Genomic DNA, 13276 nt, shown 5'->3' on the forward strand with positions numbered 1-13276 from the left:
GTAAGTTGAACAAATATTGGCGATGAAAGCAGATCAATGTGTTACAAGAACAATAACATGTAAACTTCTGGATAACATTAGTTTCATCAGGAATTGTGTAAACTAACAACTAGACGATTGAAGTATGGAATGATTTTAGTTTTTACGTAGTAATTTGAACAAATGTTGGCGATGGAAGCAGATCAATGTGTTACAAGAACAATAACATGTAAACTTCTGGATAACATTAGTTTCATCAGGAATTGTGTAAACTAACAACTAGACGATTGAAGTATCGAATGATTTTATTTTTTACATAGTAATTTGAACAAATGTTGGCGATGAAAGCAGATAAATGTGTTACAAGAACAATAATATGTAAACTTCTGGATAACATTAGTTTCATCAGGAATTGTGTAAACTAACAACTAGACGATTGAAGTATGGAATGATTTTATTTTTTACATAGTAAGTTGAACAAATGTTGGCGATGAAAGCAGATCAATGTGTTACAAGGACAATAACCTTGACTTGTTAACAGAACTACGATCCAATTTAGTCTTCCAATTTTTTAGCAAGACGGCAGTAATATTGAACTACTTTTTTATAAAGGTACCTGCATAGGGGCATCGATAACCGTAACACATGTTGAAATATAATATAGGATGTTCTAAAGTCACTATCTATTTCGCAAATTAACGGGAACTTAAATGAAAATGTTTAAATGTCTTCAAAACACACTTATAATTATACAAAATACAGAGAAATGCTGAATGAATATAGGTTATAATTTTATTTATTACTTTACTACTTAACCACTGTAACAGCTGAAAATAAAAGCAATTTGCAAGAATTTTTCGGAGGTAATTTTGTAACTTTTTTTAATAAGTGTTTAATATTTTCAAAAGTACATTTTTTAATTATTTAAAAATTTCGTATAAAGATATTGGAGAAAATATAAAGAATATGCTACTTCTAGATGATATCACATTCTTTAATATTAATGTCTTTATATAAATAAATACAACGCAGCTCATGACGACCATGCGGCTACAGAACGCCACGTGCTAAACAGGTGGCGCCACTTGGTTGCGTGCTTATTGCCGCGCGAATATGAATTCCCCAACAGATATTAATTATTATAGACGTAATAGGAAAACAAAAAATCATACAATTTTCTTAAACTATAAGACAGTAGCTTCAGTTACACGTAGGTATTTATAAAAATAATAATTTATTATAAAATGGTGGGAACTTTGAAGAAAAGATCTGAAAAACCTGTGAAAAATATTCTTTTTAGTACCACGTAGGAACTAATTATTCGATCGAAAATTCTGTAAGCGTAACCGAAGAGAATTATATTATATTAGGAATCACCATACAAAATTTTACTTTTACTTTTGTACTTTTTGTAAAAATATTACATTCGATAACTAAAATTAGGAAAGAGTACAATAATTATGTTTATTTATATATAGGTATATATATTTTTGTTAGTAGTAAATAACGCATATTTGAGAATAAACATTCTTTTTATTAATCATGACTTACAAATATTACACGCATATACACATCACAAAATATTATTTACAAACAGTATTTTATTATGTTGTCTCTTAACACATTTCTTTTCTTAGATGTTAATTCACTAGTTTCTGGGAAAATTTGCTCAGCTGGAACTAACGTTGCCATAATGCATAAATATTTTCTAATGGATATTTTTTATTGTTCTCTTTCCAATACATAACTGGATTTCTTTATCGAGGTAGATACATTTCTTTCAAATAAGTCTCCAATTCTATCTGAATGCAATTCTTTCCGGAAATTGCACCTTTATTTTTATTTGCAACGTATAAATTGAACGAAGCTCATAAATTGGATGAATTTTTACTATCATTTACGTGTATGATTAAATTTGAATTATCTGTTTCTGTTGAAATTAATCGTTATTTAAACTTATCTCGTGCGGAAACGCGGGTTCGATATAACAGCATAACAGTAAATTTCATTGTTTCCTATACCTGCAAAGTAACCTATTCAGTTGTGAAATTACATACAGTACCGGGAAAAAGTACACTGTGGAGCATAACTATAGCACCACTATAATTTTCAAGAGTTTTGTAGTTGTAACTAATGATTTCTAAATGTTAATAATACCACGTGAAAAGGACTAGAAAAAAATTATAATCAATGGAAAAAATAGAAAAATAACATTTATTTAACACGAAGTATAATAATAAATGAAATATTGCAATGGTGCATAACTATAGCACCAATGTATTTGGAACGTGATAATAAGGTTAAATGGCTATAAAGGGTTAAATTTCTAATTCAGTTTATTAAAGCGAGCAGTTTCGATAATGAGTGGGACCTCCTTTTTTATGTATTAATTCAAAAATACGATTGTTCGCACTTGTAATGAGTTTTTTCAAAGTTTCTTCGCTAATTTGATTCCACGCTTCGATAACTGCTGTTTTTAGCTCCGAAATGTTCGAAAATTGTCGATTATTTCCATAAATATGCTGTACCATGATACCCCATAGGTTTTCAATTGGATTTTGGTCCGGGGAGCATGCAGGCCATTTTGATACATTGACATCAAACGTTTTAAACTGTGGTTTGTCGGATATTATGGATCGGAGCATTATCTTGTTGATAAGTCCATGAAATGTGATTGTTCGCACGAATAAAAGGCAATAAATGATTTTGGATTAATCCAATATACTCCGCGCTATTAATTCGTGTAGTTGGAAAAGCTAATCCGAGCTTGCCACAGGAGCAGAATGCACCCCACACGATAAGTGTCCCTCCACCGAAATTACGTTTCGAAAAGTATTTTTGTTCTTTACGAAGCTCCCTCCAATATGAATCAAATCCATCCGGACCGTCCAAATTGAATTTTTTTTCGTCAGAGAAAATAACCTAAGTTGAGTAAAGAATATTGAATATGAAGCTAAAATCCCGATTTACGAATGTCTAAACTTAACTTACATTATTCCAATTTCTGCTCATGTTTTCTCGCGCGTCGTCAAGCCTGGCTATTTTCTGACGTTTCAGAAGTGTAGGTGCGGACATCATTTTTTGTCTTATAATGTTTGAATTATGTTTAAGGACACGTTGGACAGTCCAACGAGAAACGCCGAGATCACGTTCCTTCGCAATTTGTTTACAGCTTTTTAACGAATTGCTCGCAACTTTAGCAATTTGCCTTTCAGTACGAGGGGATAACTTCTTCTTAGGTCCCCCTTTCTTATTTTTCCCATACTTAGTAGGATCGCGTAAAAAATTCAGTACAACTTTATGAGATCGGCCGAGTTTACGTGCGATTTCACGTATCCCCATTTTTTGCTCTCTGTACGCTGAAATTGCACCTTGCTCTTGTTCATTAAGATAGCTGCCACGTGGCGTCGTATCAATTAACTAAGAATTCCCGAGTTTACTAAAAAAATTCCAACAGAAACCCTTGAAGTGCGTTAAAAATGAACCGGTTCTATTGTTTTGCACCGATCGTCAAACGTTTATCGATTAAATCTTGACATATAAGTAGACTACTTCAATGAATTTCACCTAAATCCATTATTTACAATGCTTTTTCATACCATATAATTGGTTGTTTAATAACTCCTGAACGGATTGGAGGAATTTAATTTTTCAAAATGCAAACAACGCATATTTTAGTGGAGAATATGTAGAAATGCTAACAATATTGAAAAAGTTGTTCCTTGACCCAATAAAGTGAGAAAAAACCCCCTAAAACTGGTCCAATTTTCAAACGGCCATAACTCCTACAATAGTAAAGGTATTTCATTGAAATTTTTTTCTAAATCAGAGCCCATGGGTACCTACAAAAAAGTATTAGACAACTTTTTCGTAGAACGTCAAACAAATTGATTAAAAATGAAAATGAATTTTTAAGAAAGATCGACAGGGTGCGTAAATTCGGCGAAAAAAGAGATTTCAAATCGTTCTGGAAAAATTATTTTCTATTGCGTGAGTTAATTTCAATCATTTTTAGTTATTAGACATACCCTCGAAATCCTGCCTACTTTCGAGAAAAAAATTCAAGAAGGTGTGAAATTTTTCGAGAAAATTAAAAAATTTCAAGTCGTTTTGGAAAAATTATTTTCAGTTGCCGGGGTCAATTACTATAATTTTTGATGTTTATACTATAAAACACTTTTTTGGACAACGCTGATTCCATGCCGGAAAGTTAAGCAGCGTTGGGTGCATTTTATTTATAATACTTCTTTATTGTTTTTGTAATTGGGTACTACTAGCCCTTTAACACAAAATTTCATAAAATATCAATATTTATTGATGTAGGAAGAATAATCAATCAATTATTTATAATTTTGGTTAATGTATTATTTTTTATTAATTTTACACAATTACTTTTTACAGATTATTTTTTAATTTTTCATAGTGATTTAAATTTGCAAGTGGTAATATAAAATATAGAAATGTAACAAAGTAGTAGAAAATAAATACTAGAAAACATGAAAATTGAAACTTATGTATAACTTAATAATAATTTCCTTTCCCCATTAAAGGATTGATAGTTGAATTTATAAAATTAGAATCTAAAATTCGCAACAATTTAACAGTTAGAACTTTGGATTTTGTATTTAGGATTTCGAATTTCGAATTTAGTATTTAGAAATTAGAATTTACAATTTGGATGCATTATGCAATTGAACAAAATGGAAAATTTAAAAATTAATGGAAAATTCAACGCGAATTAAGGCTATCAAAAAGTATCAATCGGACGCTCATAAGTTCATAAAGAATTGATTCATTTTTAAGAGTCGAAGATACTATTAATTCATATTCGCTTTTATAGTTAATTTTTCGACTAGAATCTTAGGTGTTACGATCAATGGTGATATAATATTATGTTTTTTAAATTAATCGCTTCTATGTATTCATTATATTCAGATGAAATTCTATTAGTTAACAACAATAGTGTTGCAATTTGTTATCATATTATTAATCGAAGTTCTGGTTACAATAGTATTGGTTTGCACAGAGAACTAATTTATACGATTAGTATTGTCATTCGTTGCATCTTCACTATTAAAGTTTAAGCAACAAGTAAATACTATAGAAAAGTTGAATTCTTCAGTTTACAGTTTACAGTTTATGAAACTTTGATAGGAGATAGACGTTATAAAACAAAGGTACATTTGATGTTGGTATATTGAATATTATATCAACATAGTGTTAATACATTGTATACGGGATACTCTTCTCTTTATTATTATAGAAAAATGTCCCATAGAAAAGTATTTTCTTTTTCCTCGAAGTGTAAGAATTTCTAAATAAAAATAAATGTTTTCATTCTGAAAAATAAAGGTGATTTTCATAATTTTGAAACTTTTGAAATCTTGAAAACACTTAAGGAACAACAAATGAATACTACAGAAAAGTTGTATTCCTCTGTTCAAAATGAAAACTATTTATATGAAATAATTTCTTCGACAACGCTCATACCACGCTGGAAAACACCGGTTCTCGTCCGATCACCGAAGTTAAGCAGCGTTGGGCGCATTTAGTACTTGGATGGGTGACCGCTTGGGAACAGTCCGTAGCGTTGGCAGTTTTTTTTTCTTTTTTTTATTTATAATATTTCTTTATTGGTTTTGTAATTGGGTACTACTAGTCTTTTAACACAAAATTTCATAAAATATAAATATTTATTATCGTTGGAAGCATAATTAATGAATTATTTAGAATTTGATTAATGTATTATTTTTTATTAATTTTACACAATTCTTTTTTATTGATTATTTTTTAATTTTGATTTGCAACTAGTAATAAAAAATATAGAAATATAACAAAATAGTAGAATGGAGAAAATGGAGACTTGCGTTTAACTTAATAATAATTTCCATTCCCCATTAAAAGACCCTCATTAAAAATTGTTCAATTTATAAAATTACATCTAAAATTCGCATTAATTTGACAGTTAGAACTTAGGATTTAGTATTTAGGATTTCGAATTTCGAATTTAGTATTTAGAACTTAAAATTTACAATTTAGATGCATTATACATACAGTAAGGAGCATAAGTGAACCAATGACCACAAGTTTTGCATAAATTATTCATTACTAGGAATATAAAAGAATAACAAAAAATAAACATTATAATTATTTTTATCGCAGTTAGAAGCAACATAAGAAAGTCTTTCAGTAATTAACATCTTGTTGTTTATGAATAATACGAACAATAGATTTACTCAGTTTTGCACCACGTCCAATATTTGACAATATTTAATATATTATTTATTTTTAATATTTCGTTCACAACCCTTTTGCTTAAAAAACTGCACTAATTCTCTTTGACACACTTTCTATTAACTTTTTACAATAATCTGGAGATATTTGTTCCCCACTGTTCTTGAATTCTGTTATGCAAATTCGTGATTGAAGTTGGTTGGGAGTCATATGAATCCCGAAGTCGTCTTTTCAGTAACCCCCATAGATTCTCTATGGGGTTGAGATCGGGGCTCTGTGCAGGCCAATCCAAAACAGAAAATTTTTTAGTATCGAGCCAATTTTTTACTCTTTTAGCAGTGTACTTAGGGTCTCGATCATGCATGATAATTACATTTTCTTCTTCGAATGGCATATTTTCAACAGCATCTGTGAGATGATCTTGTAAAATATCTTTGTACATATACTGATTCATGATGCTATTAATTTGGTGCAGTGATCCAACACCAAATTCTGTTAGGCGCCTCCAAAACATTAGGGATCCGCCGCCATGCTTTACCGTTTGCTTCACATGTCGTGGTTTAAGCCTTTCATTTTTACGAATCCAGCACCAAGACATGCCCATCTGAACAAATTCTGTTAATTTTGGTCTCGTCAGACCAAATAACCCGTTCCCATTCAGTAGTTGTCCACTTTTGATACTTTTTGGCAAATTCCAAACGAAGTTTAATATTTTTCTTTGATAACATTGGCTTCTTTTTCTTCTTAATACTTCTAAAATCATCTTGTTTAAGGGTCATTCGTGCTGTCCACTTACTTATTCGTATATTCGTATCTTCTTTTAATAATTGTACAGCCATTGCACTTGAAGCTTCACCAATTTTTCATAGTGATTTAAATTTGCAAGTGGTAATATAAAATATAGAACAGATGTCGAATTTCGAATTTAATATTTATAAAATTTACGATCTAGCTACGGCACTGTGAGAAAGTCCACGCGATAGGAGAGACGTTGTTGTCATTTTCGTTTCGCTTTGTCCTTGCGTTTGCTACGTAACCGTGATGATGTTCTCGCGCGTACAGATAATCGCGTACTATTTCTATGCAAAAGATCCGCATAGTACATCTTGACGATTCATAGAATCTCGGTTGGCGTTCTATATTTCCATCGCCAAGGAAAACGGCCATTAAGGCCTCTGGTCAGGAATTCTTTCTTCGGAATACGAATAATGGATCGTATGGGACGCGTTAATGTCTACTTCGTTCTAATACGCACGAGTTTCCAATTACATTATGTTCCACGAGGCGCAGCCTGTGACTGAATAATTATGCACACTTGGATACTGACAGCTTGACGTATGTACGTGTCTTGTATAACGATTCTTCGATACAACGCGTGGATAATTTCATGTTATTATTCTCAGTTGCTCGACGGACGACGAATTGTGAAAATTCAGTAATTTTTATGGAATATTTCCGTCGCAAATAGTCTTCCAAAAAGCCCCAGTGGCCGATTGGCGCTTGTTAAAATAATAAGTGCGAGTCGATCAGTGGTTTTTCGATTTCTTATTGATTTACAAAAACAATAACAATAACAGATATATCACAATAACCAAGAAACGTTACTATTGCAGTTCGATTGCAAGGTGATATTGTTAATAATGTTCAAATTTAACAGGTAAAGTTTTCTTGTTCGCGTCCGGTATGAAAGTTCAAATGTCCAAGTTCGTGAGAAACCGTGTTCTTCTGATCGAGATGCAACGAATTCTGTTGACGATACGAGTTCTGACTTTGTCCATACGTCCTGTCCCAGAGGAAGACTCCGGATGTCCCTCTTGGTGCCTCCTTGGCAATGTCGTTTCGAGAGTTTTTAGGAAAACTGAGCTCCTCGAGTAAGGATACTCGGTTCTTGTATACTCGAAATCGAGTCCATATAGTGGCGGAGCATTATGATGGGCCTGATTGGCCTGATTGATCTGGCACTCAACTCCCCAGATGGGGCTACCCGGATGTGATTTCTTACCAGAAGGTTACGTGGCCGGATCCTTCAGGACGAAGTCTTTATTCTTCAGCGGTACAAGGTCGTACAGTGGGGTATTTAACATGGAAACCATTTTCAAACGAAGTAAAATGGAATTGCAATGCAAAATACATCAAGAAACATTTTAATAAAAAAAAATGTATAAGTAATATATTTCAATTGATAAAATTGATTCGCGTCAGGCAATGTGTCCTAAGTATTCTTCTTCAGGCTTCTTCATCCTCATCATACTCGGTTTAGCTTTCGTCCGTGCAAGTCATAGGTACAAAAGAGGAAAATAAATCTTAAGGCTTTCTCTCTGAAACGGCATTGTTTTTTTTTCTACGAGGTTGCCTTAAACTTGTTAGAAAGGAATCAGAAGTAGGAGTGTGTTTATGACATCAAGATTACATAGCTTCCTGTGACACTTTCTACTATAACCTTGTCTATACAGGCGAAAATATTTATTTCTCGCCTCTGATGCCACTTATGACAATTCCGGCAAAATTGCATTCTGTATCATTTGTGGCCCCATGAATTAATGTATGATATCTTTTGAAACAACTTCCAGGATGCAACCCTGGTTTTCTTTCGCGCGTTTCACAAAAATAGGTGGTTTCTCTTCTTCCTCCAGGTAATTTTCAGGTTTTTCTGCAAACTGCACAGTCTTTGTGTTTTTTACCTTCGGGATGTACGAAAATGAAACGAGGCTTTCCATTGTAAGCGATCGTGTTTATCATGTGTTCCAGGCCTCCCCAATTTCATATTTGGAGCACGACAATCACGAGTAAGCATCGACAAAATTTTTTCGCGAAATTTTTTGTGGGCTACAGGTTTTGTTCCTTGGTCTTTTGTTTTTTCTTTATATAAAATATACGCATTTACTAACAAGGAACCATCGCGAACGGTTCGGCTTCGATTTTGATGAAACTTTGTACACTTATAAAGCAGCCAAAAATAATCGACACGTATTTTTTTTTAGCTGCGGTAACTCGAGTTTAAGGGGTGAAACCACCCCTTGAAGTTTTGGCTCGAAACGGCTATCTTGAAAACGGAAAGACATACAAAAAAATTGTTAATGGGCGAGGTTGATGGTTTCTTATGTAGAATAACATGGTGTTAAAAAATTAAAAAAAATACAATTTGTTTATAACAAAAAAAAATTTATTAACTTAATTTTTCATTTTATTGAAATTTTCATAAGGATAAAAAATGACGAGCATTTTATTCCAAATCCATTGGTATGCGATTTTTTAAAATTGCCTCCTACAGTTTTGCAGATTTTGATGATTTACATCTTGCGCGCACATCCATTATGGTAGTAGCCGTTCTAACTTTGATTTTAATGAAGCACTGTAGGCTTGCACTACTTCTAGAGGACAAAATCGGGAAAAATACAAGAATACCAATTTGTTGATGGAGGCTTCGTTAAGAAATTATTAACGTTTAAAGTTCCACCCGTACTGAATTTTTTTCCCCGAAATGCCCAAGATTTCGGGGGAATGTGTAATGACCAAAAATTATTGTAATCGACCCCTGCAACCGAAAATAATTTTTTCAGAATGGTTTGAAATTTTTTAATTTTGTTGAAAAATTTCACACATTCTCGAATTTTTTTCTCAAAAGTGCGTAGGATTTCGGAGGTATATATATTCACCAAAAATGATTGCAATTGACTCCCGCAACTGAAAATAATTTTTTTAGAACGATTTGAAATTTTTTTTTTTCGCTGAAAAATTTAGGCACCTACGCCCTGTCGATTTTTCTTAAAAATTCGTTTTTCATTTTTAATAATTTTGTTTGACGCCCTACAAAAAAGTTGGCCAATACTTTTTTGTAGGTACCTATGAGCTCAACTTCAGAAAAAAGTTTCATTGAAATATATTCACTATTGTAGGAGTTATGGCTGTTTGAAGATTGGACCATTTTTATGGGGTTTTTCTCATTTTGCGGGGTCAAGGATCAACTTTTTGCATATTTTTGCAATTTTTACATATTCTTCATCTAAATACACGTTGTTTGCCGCGTGGAACATTAAAATCCTTCAATCCATTCAAAAGTTATGACGTTCCAAAGAGTGACTTTTCTAGCCTGAAATTATATTTTCGATGAGGAATTTTTTTCTCGAAAATGGTTAGGATTTCGAGGGTATGTCTATTCACCAAAAATGATTGTAATAAATCTCCCCAGTTAAAAATAATTCTTTTAAAACGATTTGAAATTTTTTTTCGCCGAAAAATTTAGGCACTTGTCAATTTTTCTTAAAAATTCGTTTTTCATTTTTAACAAATTTGTTCGACGTCCTACGGAAATTTTGTTTAGTACTTTTTTGTAGGTACCTATGAGCTCTACTTCAGAAAAAAAGTTTCATTGAAATATATTCACTATTGTAGGAGTTATGGCTGTTTGAAGATTGGACCATTTTTATGGGGTTTTTCTCATTTTGCGGGGTCAAGGATCAACTTTTTGCATATTTTTGCGATTTCTACGTATTCTTGATTAAAATACGCGTCGTTTGCATTTTTGAAAATTAAAATCCTTCAATCCGTTCACAAGTTATGACATTTTAAAGATCCGCATGAAATTTTCGGACAACATTTCTGGCCATAAATTACATTTTCGATTAGGAATTTTTTTCTCGAAAGTGCGTAGGATTTCGTGGTTATATATATTGACCAAAAATGATTGTAATTGGCCCCTGTAACTAAATATAATTTTGTTAGAAGTAATAAAGGAAATTTTCCCCTTAAAAGCTACTGTTGATTCATCGACACAAATGTTTTCACCAGGACCAAAATATTCCATAAATTTTTAATTTAGGTAACTCAAATAGTTACTTATTTTCCTTCTTCTTGTCTTTATGCTTCGATCTGATGTTGATATTGTTTCCAGATGAAGAGGCCAACAAATTTGTAAATACCTTTTTCTTTTGAACATTTTAGCAAAAAATGGAATTCTTGTATCGAACGCTCGAGACCAATATGACTGCATATCTGGTAATGTTACAAGTCCCATGTTTACTATCACTCCCAGAAACTTGTTCATTTCAGCTTCAGTGATATATCTTTCCGGTCGTTCCAAAGTGAAAATGGCCTCATCACTCTTTCCGAAATTATTTTTTCTGCGTGTGCATTTGTCTCGTCAACAATTTTTCTAATCAATTGTTCGGTAAAGAAGAGCTTGAAATATTCAATGGACGTAGTACATGACGACGGGATTCTTGGTCCAACATTTCTTTGTCCGATAGAAAAATTGTAATCACAAATGTAACTATCATTATGTGTTACTGTGTGTCCGGTATTACGTTTCCAGTTTGATTATTGCTGGAATTGCTATCCTCGCTACTGCTGGAAGGTTTCCTCGCTCGTTTACGCCTACGATGGAAATATGTTTCCGAGTCTGCATCGGAATCTTGACTTACATTGACTTCCGCGATACCACTAGCAAGATCATTTCTATTATCCTCTTCCTCGACTATATTGGACTAAAGATCTACTTGTTGCATATAGTCATCGCTATCACTACTGTCAAAGTCCTCATTTATTTCGCGCCTTTCACTCGTTGTAAATATTTAGAGGGTGACGGTTATACAGTTTTGAAACTCTGTACAGGTTGATGCAAGTTAGGTAAGTTTTCTCCTGCTTAATAGTAATAGTAATAATAAACCAGGCCGGTAAGAGCGTCGATAATGTGTGCGCGACATCTATTTATTTGGACATGAAAAAATGTCGAGTGGGACTCGACAAAGGGGCTCCTGAGATAAAAACTGATTAATCGTCATACTCGACATAGGAGTGTAAAGGGTTAAGAGCAGGGCTGTCGTAAACAAACAGTCACCCTGGCGAAGGCATCCTCCTCAGGCGAGAAGAAAAGAACATTCTTGTAGCGACCATCGCCTTGAGCAATCAAATGAAGCAACGTATTTGTATTCGGAGATGTCCACTGTAGTTCAATCTGATTCTTTCAAATACTCCAAATTTTTAATTTTATAAGCTCCCTGTAAAATATTCCAGTAAAATTCCATTTTGTATTTGTACAGAAAGCTAAGAAAGTCAATTTAAACCCCACTCAACCCGGAGTACATCACCCCGCAAATAGTCCTCAAACTCAACAAATACGACAAAATCATCGCAATTCAACAGAAAAACCTACCTAATAGAATGATTTTACAACTATACTACATCCTCAGAGAAACCTATAACCTGGCCTATGTCCCCAAAGCAGAGAAAATCACAAAAATCATACCTTTCCCCAAACCATGAAAAGTTCGCACTAACCCAAACAACTACAGACCTATCAGCCGCCTAAGCTTCCTCGGTAAAATCCTCTGGGAAAAATTTTAATGGAAGATTTTAGAGGCCAAAGTAAAATGAAAATCAAGAATACCAATTTCAAGAATTGCAAATCAAAATTAAAAAATAATCAATAAAAAAGAATTGTGTAAAATTAATAAAAAATAATACATTAATCAGAATTCTAAATAATTCATTAATTATTCTTCCAACGATAATAAATATTTATATTTTATGAAATTTTGTGTTAAAAGACTGGTAGTGCCCAATTACAAAACCAATAAAGAAATATTATAAATAAAAAAAAGAAAAAAAAAGTGCCAACGCTACGCACTGTTCCCAAGCGGTCACCCATCCAAGTACTGAATGCGCCCAATGCTGCTTAACTTCGGTGATCGGACGAGAACCGGTGTTTTCCAGCGTGGTATGAGCGTTGTCGAAAAAATTGTTTCATATAAATAGTTTTCATTTTGAACAGAGGAATACAACTTTTCTGTAGTATTCATTTGTTGTTCCTTAAGTGTTTTCAAGATTTTAAAAGTTTCAAAATTATGAAAATCACCTTTATTTTTCAGAATGAAAACATTTATTTTTATTTAGAAATTCTTACACTACGAGGAAAAAGAAAATACTTTTCTATGGGACATTTTTCTATAATAATAAAGAGAAGAGTATCCCGTATACAATGTATTAACACTATGTTGATATAATATTCAATATACCAACATCAAATGTACCTTTGTTTTATAACGTCTATCTCCTATCAAAGTTT

General features: G+C 32.6%; 2 non-coding genes across 2 annotated transcripts; one reads left to right on the forward strand and one right to left on the reverse strand.

Annotated features, from left to right (window-relative positions):
• The first annotated feature begins 5455 nt into the window (after positions 1–5455).
• On the forward strand, positions 5456–5575 carry LOC122404295. Its single transcript, XR_006259701.1, has one exon. It is a non-coding gene; the product is annotated as a 5S ribosomal RNA (ribosomal RNA).
• A 7247-nt stretch (positions 5576–12822) lies between these two features.
• On the reverse strand, positions 12823–12942 carry LOC122404296. The gene has a single exon (XR_006259702.1). It is a non-coding gene; the product is annotated as a 5S ribosomal RNA (ribosomal RNA).
• Positions 12943–13276: the final 334 nt, after the last annotated feature.

The sequence above is a fragment of the Colletes gigas genome, unplaced genomic scaffold, assembly GCF_013123115.1.
Source record: "Colletes gigas isolate AHSC1104 unplaced genomic scaffold, ASM1312311v1 Colletes_gigas_Sc00159, whole genome shotgun sequence".
Taxonomy (NCBI): Eukaryota; Metazoa; Arthropoda; class Insecta; order Hymenoptera; family Colletidae; genus Colletes; species Colletes gigas.